We start from the raw sequence: 8,687 nt of genomic DNA, 5'->3' as shown, positions 1-8,687 counted from the left end.
CTTGCCTCAAATTCAAGAACTTATCGGCTCTAGCTCGCCGAACCTCTGGAGGTAAATAATGTCAGAGGAAAGCATCTACAAATTCTTGGCATACCGGGGGAGGCACATTGGCTCCCTGTGAAGCCATCCAAACCGTGTACCAATAGACCGCAACATCCCTCAATCTATAGGACACTAACTCCACCGATTCGGTGTCCGAAGCATGTATCAAGCAAAGCGTCCTCAACATTCTATCAATAAAATTCTGAGGGTCCTCATCCGGCTTTGATCCAAAGAATTTCGGAGGGTTCAAGCTAATGAAATCACGGGCCCTTGCACTAAAATCCCCATCACCTTGCCCTGTACTTTGCCGCTGAGTCTGAGCAGCAACCAATTGAGTAAGCAAATGAATGGCCTCTTTTACATCTTGGCCTGAAGCATCCGGTGAAGGAGCTGGAGGTGCTGGAGCTGGGGCTGAGGCTCCCTCATGCTCCTCAGAAATAGGCACTGATTGGGAGGATTGAGATTGAGCCGCATTCTGGGACTCACTTTCCTCAACAACTATTAGCGGTGCCCTTTCAGCCCGCTTTTCTTCCACTGTCTTGCCCTTTTGGGCTGCCGTAACCTTTCTCTTTATAGGCATCTCTGAAATGCATAACACATGACATAGTTAAGGAAAATAAGTTCTTATGCCATAGCTCTATCGCACGATCTTATGAAGAAAGAAGGTTATTCATTCCTAAAAATGCCCGCAGCCTCTTATTTGTAAGTGTAGCGCGCAACACACCCATAACCAAGACTCTATTTGACACGGTTCGTAGACACACCCTAGGACAGAACTGCTCTGATACCACTTTTGTCACGACCCAACCGGAGGGCCGCGACGGGCACCCGGTGCTAACCCACCCAGGCACCGCTTAACATACTTTTACATTTACATCTAGGTGAGCCACGTATTAAATCATACTTTCTATCCATCAATCATACTATTTCCATTAGGCAATAATACATATATACATATCACCATTTATAGCAATGCCCATAGCAATGTACATAAGCCGACGAGGCTAGCAAAATGTTATCCAAAATATAGGCCGACAGGGCCAAACACATCTAACTATATAAACATGTCTACGAGCCTCTAAGGAGAGTATGTCATATCATATAGGCGGGACAGGACCCCGCTATGCCCATAAATATATACACAAAAGAATAAGTACCAAAAGCTTTAGCTCCAAAGGAAATAGAGCTCCGCTATGTAGTCCCTGAGTAATAGGGCTATGGATCAAGTCTGTCTCCCTGGCCACCTGCGGGCATGACGCAACGTCCACAAACAAAAGGACGTCAGTACGAAGAATGTACTGAGTATGTAAAGCATGGTCAACATCATTATAGAAGCATAATAAGCAACATAAGAAATAGCATAAGATGGGAGATAGTAGTATCATTGTCATAAGCACTTACTTGCTTTTCATAGGTACTTTCCATTTCTAATGCGAGATTGTGTACATACATCCGTATTACATATCCATATCATATACATAGCATTTACATAGCATACCTGATCACGAAGGTTCGGTGTTTCGCGTACCCGACCATGGCTATGCTCGGTGATTATATATACCTGGCCCTACTAAGGCTCAGGGTTACACATACCTAGCCCTACCAAGGCTCAGGGTTATCCATACCCATCTGCAGTGGCGCGCGTGCATTATATATATACATATATTCTACCCGGCCATATAAGCTCGGGGTTCCATAATAGCCATACTTAGGCACATATACATAAAAGCTCATAAACATCTTTAATGTTATCACTATTATCATCGTCATCATTATCATATCACTATTATCGTCGTTCATTACATCTATCCTTATAGGATTACTGGTCATATGGGAATTTAATACAATCGTAACATATCGAGAATCATGAGCTTATTAGATTTTGAAGATAGCATCATTTGGAGGACATCATAGGCTTATAGAAGATTAGATATTTGGCCAAAGAGCCATGCCTTATGAAAGAAGGGTTAGCATTACATACCTTTCCGTTCAACTATTCTATCACTTGTACGTTCTCCTTCAATACTCACGTTTCTACCTTCATTAGAGTTATACTATTATTAGAAAGATCGATAGCTAGCATACATGACTAAAGCTAGAGAAAAATTGGACAACATCTCCTTTATTTATACAACTTCCTCCATATCATACATCAACTCCCAAACATCAATCATAACATTCACAATAATATAACAATACTCTTTATTCACATACATTATCCTTACTTTTCAATTCATTTCCAATTCATCCATATTCATGGTCATAGCACACTATTATATCCACTCATATAAAATGTCTATCCCATGTTCTTAATGTCATTTATAACATGATTATAATCATAACATATCAAGAATCATTACTCAACCCAAGCCATAACTCAAAAATGACACTATTCTCACATTCATGACCCATTTTCTATCTCCTTCTACAATCCAAGTGTTTCAACTTCTCAATACCTTAAATAACATGGAAAGATCATAAAACTTACCTTAGATGTTGTAGGAATATTCTTTGGGTGGAAATACTTCACTTGAGCCAAAACCCTAGTTCAACTCCAATGAGATTTCTTGACTTGGATGATCTCTAATGGGTTTCTTACACTTGGTTTTCTTAGTTTGATGAAGTTGATCATAAATTTCTCTTGGGTTCTTGTAGATGAAGAGTGGAGAGGGTTTCTAGAGGGTTCTTGAAGTGTTGGATGAAAAGTGAAATGAAATAATGACTTGGTCCCTTTTTAATAGCGTGAAATCTGATCTGTCGGGAAAATGATACGAACACTTATACGGTCCGTATAAACTTATACGGTCGGTATAAGTGACCGTGAAATCACCCCTTCTACCTCTCGATTTTGTGTCCATTATATGGTACTTTATACGGGCTGTATAATTTTATACGATCCGTATAAGTGACCGTAAAATGACCTTTTCAATATCTCACCTCTGTGACCATTATACGGCACATTATACGGGCCGTATAACTTTATACGGTACGTATAAGTTACCGTATAATCTCACCAATGAGGTACTTCACTGTGACAATTCTGCGGACCATTATACGGACCGTATAATCGACCGTATAACTCATCTTTTCACTGATCTTGTTCTCGTCACTTGGTGTGATCTCCAATCCTTATGGAACCTTCTTGACACTTGTTTATCACCTCATTAAAAATCTAAGGGACGTTATAATTCTTCTCCAAGACCCTATTTAATCATCATTAACTTGCTACTCGTAAATCCTTTCCGATACACATCGCATGCCTTGCCCTTTCTTGGCAAACTTTCTCCTCTTACTACGAATGTCTTTGAAATCTTAATTAGGGTCATCAAATGTCATTCCTCACTCATTGAAATACCATATATTCCGTGCTCTTCGTTAATCTATTCACTGTGCATCAACGGAAAATTTTCCGAGGTGTAACACTACTCTTCCAAGCTGAGGTAGTTTTTCAGTTCTGTCTGTGCCTTTTGAAGAATGATCCTTTTTGTGATATTAGGATCCTCCTAAAATAACGGTTTCTTCACCTTTACAACCTCCTCCCTGATGGCCAGCTGTTTAAATATATCACCATAGGTTTCTCTGCTCCATGTGGTTAAAATTCCTTTAAGATTTTTAAGTTTTTGCTTAAAAACCAAATAAGGAGATCCAACAAAATCTGTCTTCCAATTCGCTTGTACTACTTCTTTAAAAGAAGAATGCTTCACCCAAAAATTCAAGAACCTAAAGGGTTTAAGAACATTAGTCACTTTTTCTCCGCAAGACAGAACCAAAGGAGCATGATCTGATCCTGTCTTTATAAGATGTTCCACCTCAATTTGAGGAAAAATTCCTTGAAAAGAAGGGTTTGCTAGAATCCTGTCCAACCTTTTAAAAATGCAATCATCAGCTGCCCTGCTATTCCACCATGTAAATAAGCTTCCTTTAAAGCCCAGATCAAAAAGTTCACATGAATTGATACAAAAAGCAAAGTCTTCACACTCATTTAAAGTAACTGGAAGACCCCATAATTTTTCCTTTTCTGAAATAATAACATTAAAATCTCCCCCAAGCATCCATGGTAGCTCTATTCGTCCTGCCAAATGGTATAAATCCTCCCATAATCTTTGCCTCTCCCCATCATCACATTTAGCATAGACAAAAGTGGTTATAATGTCTTTGCTAACATCTGGATGATTCAATCTCAAAGTAACTTATTGATCAGTGTTCATGATGACATCCCACTGAACTGCCTCATCTACAAAAACCCATATCTTCCCATTTTGATTTGCAATAGCAGATGCCATTCCCAGTTTTCTCTTCTACTTCTCAAGATGTCTACAGTTTTGAAAAGGTTCCATTAGAGCAATAATAAAACACTTGTATTGTCTTTGTAACATGATGAGTCTTTGAAAAGTCTATTGTGTATTCACTGATCTAATATTCCAAACTAAAGCTTTCAACATCATTTGGATTTTGTAGAAGCAGATCTCTTTGGAAAGAGCCTTTTGGCTTGTGAATTCTCCTAGTTCTTTGGTTTCTCCTGATTCTTCTGATTTTTAAGGCTTTTTGTCAACACTTTTGGAGATATATCAGCTTCCCTTGCAATATTTTTTAGCATGCTTGCCTCTACTTCAGTTCCTGTATCCCCCTCAAGATTGTTTAGTTCCCCTAATGCCACCTTCATCTCCTTTGTTGTGACCCTATGTGCAACAATATCTTGTAACCTTGCATTTGTATTTACCAAAGTATCATGTTCTGTCTGTTGTTTTGATTGCTCTTCTTTGTTTTCTGCAGTTGACGGACTAATATCTGTATCTTTTAGCACCACCAGTTCCTGTTCCTTTGCACTATTTAAGCTTATAGTTTCTGGTGGCATATCCAACTTCTTTATCATAAACTCTTCATTATTTTCAAAAAAATTTGTGACTGTCTTGCCATATGGTGGTTCCTCTACATGTTTATCAGGTGGTTTACCCTCCATAATATTATTTTTTCCAACCCAATTTTTTTCCTGAATTTGTTCACTCTGTATCTCTTCCTTATTCCCAGAATTCCCAACTTGAGATGAACATGGTGAGGTTATGTGATTGTCCTTGTCTTGTTGTGACCCTGGTAAAGAAACTTCTTTCTCTTCTACTCTGTCGCCCCACTTTGAAGATTCAGTAGCCTTCTGGAAAATCATTAAAGCCGTGTCATTGTCAACTTCCTTATGGTGAAGCACTTTGCCAAAAACTGCCTCCACCCAAGGTTTAGAACTTGCATTCTCCTTTTTATTTTTTGTTGCTTGCTTTTGTATATTGTCTTGTGATATTGCCTCCTTGTGCTTATTGTTTGCATTGATCTCCACAACTGAATCTTGTGATTTTTGTTTCTCCTCATTACTAACTTCTTCTTCTTTCTCTTCGTTTGACAGGGCATCGTATTTATTTTTAATGCAGACCTGAGAATTTGGAGCAGTCACTTGTTGATCATTAACGGCCAATCCTTTTTCTTTGTCTTCTCCATCAGTTTTGCGACCATGTTTGGCATTCCATTGTGCAAGGTTTCCAACAATTTTACCACTAGCCAGCCTTTTGGGAGGAAAAAACTTTCCCCTTTTCTGGTTAATTCCTTCCTCTATTGCAGTTTTTCGATCAGTTGTCTCCCCCTCCTTATGAAATTCCTTATATAATGAGTGATCCTCTAAGGATAGATGTAATAAAATGATGATAGTAATGATGTCAAAGATGCCTATGAGCTCTTATGTATATATGTTTATGTATGACTATTATGTAACCCCGAGCTTATATGGTCGGGTATGATATGCATTGCGCGCGCACCACTGCAGTTGGGTACAGATAACCCTGAGCCTTGGTAGGGCCAGGTATGTATAATCACCGAGCCTTGTCATGGCCGGGTATGTGAAACACCGATCCTTCATGGTCGGGTATGCTATGAATATGAATATGAATATGAATACGATTATGAATATGAATATTGGTATGAAAATGTAAATGAGTACGGATACGAATACAGATACGGATATGGATGTATGTACACAATCACACATTAGAAATGGAAGGTCCCTATGAAAATAAAGTAAGTGTTTATGACGATGGTTCTACTACCTCCCATCTTATGCTATTTCTTATGTTGTTTATTATGCTTCTATAATGATGATTGATCATGCTTTACATTCTCAGTACATTCTTCGTATTGACGTCCTTTTGTTTGTGGATGCTGTGTCATGCCTGCAGGTGGCCAGGGAGACAGGCTTGATCTATAGCTTTATTACTCAGGGACTACGTAGCGGAGCTCCAACTTTTGGTACCTATTCTTTTGTGTACATACTTATGGGCATGGCGGGGTCCTGTCCCGCCTATATGATATAACATACTCTCCTTAGAGGCTCGTAGACATGTATATATACAGTTAGATGTATTTGGCCTTGTCGGCCTATATTTTGCATATCATTTTGTTAGCCTCGTCGGCTTATGTACATTGTTGTGGGCATAGTTGTTGATGGTAATATAAATGTATTGTTGCCCAATGGAAATAGTATGAATGATGGATAGAAAGTATGATTTAGCTATGTGGCTCACCTAGATGTAATGTGAATGTATGATAAGAGGTGCCCGAGTGGGTTAGCACTGGGTACCCGTCATATCCCTTCGGTTGGGTCGTGACAGTACGTCTAACGCAACAGTTCTTAGACTAATGCGACGGTTTAGCTTTAGAAGTGTGCCATTAAGTCAAAGGGTCTATTGCAATGGTGATAACCAATGCAAAAAAATGTTGTATTGCAACAGTTGGATAACCGTTGTCAAAAAACCATTGCTATAAGCCTGTTTTCTAGTAGTATATGCCTATAACATTATATATCCAACATTAAAAGATGCTCAAATTGTCATGCAACAAGTAAAACATAGAAAGTGAACATGGTATATCCTAATACCCCAACACGTAACTTCGATATCTGTATATGCACTTGTTACGTCGCATATATGTTACCCCTGTATACTTAGTATATCACAATTAAGTCAATTTTGAAAAAAAATCCCTCATTGAGGTCAGGGTCTTAACATACCTCGGTTCGAAGTAAATCTAGTCTTCTTGAACAATCTAGTCTTCTTGAACCGCCTTTCTTCGCTCCAAATTGATCGTACGAGCTCAATCTATTCAACAGAATACTCTACCGGGTTAAATGTGTCCAATGATACCCTTATTGCGATATTTGACCAAATTAAAGTCAAAGTCAATCAAAAAATCAAACCCGAGTTCCATGGTCAAAATTCAAAACTGATTACGTTTCGGATTATCGATAACCCTATGAGTAAAAATCCACAATTAGATTTTAAATTTGAGGTCAAATCAATCCCAAGATTTTCGATTTTCACCCTCTTAAACCTAGGGGAAAATCTTCAGTTTCTACTTCAAAATTTCATAAACTATGTGTCAAATTCAATGGGTAATCGAAATAATTAGTTAAAACCAAGTTAGAATCACTTACCCATAACTTGGTGATGAAATTCCTCTTTGGGATTGCCCAAATCCAAGATCTCCCCAATAACAAAGTGATGAAATAACTTGAAATTTCGAATCTATCAAATATATGCTGTCGGGTGGTTTTCATTGGGATCACGGCTAGGTCCCTCACGATCACTAAGAGAAGTCAAGTGCGGTCCCTACGCGATTGCAACAACACCTCACAGGACCCCGATTCTTGAGTTGGCTACCTTGTGCGATCGCAACCCTAGACCACGCGATCATGAAGGTTTGCACCAGGACCATAAAAAGGGTTTTTCTTAATTTTTGCCCATCCACTGAAAGTATACAAAACATATATTATATGTATATTTGTATCTACGATAAGTATATTATATGTATATTTATACTTAATATACAAAATATTTTACTCGAGCCGAGGGTCTTTCGGAAACAACCTCTCTATGTCTACAAGGTAGGGGTAAGATCTGCGTACACTCTACCCTCTCGAGATCCTACATTGTGGGATTACAATGATATGCTGTTGTTGTTGTTATACAAAACATATACATTTGCCGGCTATTATTGTTTAGGGTGGTCCAAAAAGATATTTATCTCAAAAAAAAATCTGCACTCCCCATTTTGTGATTTTTGGTTTCCAAAACCACCCGAGCCCCTCGGGTCCCAGCCCGAACCCTTGAAACAAGTCCAAAATGATAAATATGATTTTGTACAAAGTTCCAAATTCTAAAGTTTGAGCGTTAACACTTAAATTTAATATATATCATATCTAGCTAGCATGATGGTATTCTCCCTATTATTTTCTATTTGTATTACCGGATGATGCATAAGTGTTCTGGAAGAAAAAGAAAAATATGTATAAGTATTGCAAATATCTTTTTACTACTTGAGACAAAAAAAAAAAAAGTGCCCAAACTCCCCTTTAAATTTTAAATTTCCCAAAGTCCAAACGATCAAGGGGAACCCAAAACTATAGCCCGTTCGGGCAAAAGTTACTTCAAAGCCACTGGTCTTTAATTTTTGTCCCTCAAATTGGTGGTCTTTAATTTTTGTCCTTTGCCTAATACCCCGAGGTTCTGGATTCGACCTCTAGCTCAGTAAAAAAAAAAAAATCGCAAGGCAAAGGTTTGTAGCAAAGTTAGGCCTATTCGGGCAAAAGTTAGGCCTTAAGGCAAAATTTT

Source organism: Lycium barbarum, chromosome 4 (genome assembly GCF_019175385.1).
Source record: "Lycium barbarum isolate Lr01 chromosome 4, ASM1917538v2, whole genome shotgun sequence".
Lineage (NCBI taxonomy): Eukaryota > Viridiplantae > Streptophyta > Magnoliopsida > Solanales > Solanaceae > Lycium > Lycium barbarum.
Note: the sequence above shows the minus strand (reverse complement) of the source record.